The following is a 1,634-nucleotide window of genomic DNA, read 5'->3' on the forward strand; positions in this document are numbered from 1 at the left end:
GGTTCCTTTCTACTTCCTACTGCTATAGTTGATAGAGGGTGCTTGTTCCAACTTTTTGGCCACATTGTGAGCCCTCTGAGAAAGAAAATGCCCCCTGGACTCTGTGTTGTTCCTGCCCCCCACCCCCCACCCCCAAATTCCCAAACAAACTCTCCAATCCAAGGGGGGTAGCACATCCAAGCCCAAGCCCAAGCCCCAAACATTGGACGAGTACTGGTCTATGGCTCCATCTGCTGGTGACACTGGGAACTGAAGCCGCCCAAACAGGATCCCTATTGAGAAGGACGCTGAGGAAAATTTGAGAGAGATCTGATCCTTCCCCCTCAGGAAAGATAAACACAGGCCAATGAAACATAGAAGAAGCCTTTAATTTCATCACCATAAACATTATACTCTGATTGCTCACATACAGTATAAAATATTTACTCCACTAAATAAATAAGACGTAACATTATTGCAAACGGCACTTAAACCCCCCAGAGATAAGACCTCCTTAGCCCAGGCAGGAGGTACTCCTGAGTTTCTGTGCAAGATTCCCCAAGCACAGATATGCCCTGGGGCTGAGACAGATAAAAGCTCGAGGAGCCACACTGTGCTGCTTTCTGGTCCTGCAACAGCCCCAGGGAGAGGGCTGTGGAGCCAGTAGGGAAAGGTCGGGGGTGGGCAGCTCCTTCATCAGCCCAGCCCTAGAGAGAACTGAGGGGAGTGGGGGTTGGGGGGGCAGGCTGGGCCAAGAGAGGAGGGGAGGCTAGGGAGGCTGCTGAGACCTGGAGCCCCACCGTCCACTTACCCCCAGCTCCCCCAGCCTTGGGTAACAGGATTGGGGATATCAGCTGGGTAAGCAGAGCTTCCAAGCTCCTGCGTTAAGCAGTTTTGGGGCCAGACCGATCACGCAAGGGAAGATGATTCTGGCAACGCTCAGCCCAAGAAACCAGCCATCTCCCGGGGCCCACTGGGGATCTCACCTCTTAGACACTGAGATGGCAGAGCTAGGAATTGATCCCCCTCTACTTAGTTAAATAAATAAGTTAAATATTTAAAGGCCTGTGTCCCTATGATGGCAACACAGGGGCCAACAAGCCATGTCCTGATAAAATGTAGTTGTGGGGAGGATGGGAGAAAGGCAGTGCTACGCGGCCAGGCTTCCTCTCTCCCCACCAGACTCTTACCCACAATTAACTTTCATATTCTCAAATCCTGCCGAGGAGTTTCACACTAGAAACTTCCCTGCAAGAGCAACATTGAGGGAATCCATGGGATAAGGGGTCTCGGAGGTGAGAGGCCAGGTGGTTGAGGCTATTCGGCTCTCCAAATCCCTTCTCTGGGTGTGTCTTGACCAGGACACTAGCTGTTAACCCAGCCTGGGTAATCCCGCTGCAGAGTCCTGCATTCCAGTGCATGGAGCTAATGAAATGCCCTACCCTTCTGGCCTCCCTGTATTAGTCCAGACTGAAGCCTGTTTGGACCAACAGCCGGCCCCGAAGACTGGAGAGAGAGAGAGAGAGAAAGAGAGAGAGAGAGAGAGAGAGAGAGAGAGAGAGAAGCCCCAGTCCCCTACCTCTGCAGCTCTGCACTTCACCGCCACGGGGTGGCAGCAGAGAGCCACACCACTTTGGCAGCAACAAACACTGGAA

Source organism: Ailuropoda melanoleuca, chromosome 8, assembly GCF_002007445.2.
Source record: "Ailuropoda melanoleuca isolate Jingjing chromosome 8, ASM200744v2, whole genome shotgun sequence".
Lineage (NCBI taxonomy): Eukaryota > Metazoa > Chordata > Mammalia > Carnivora > Ursidae > Ailuropoda > Ailuropoda melanoleuca.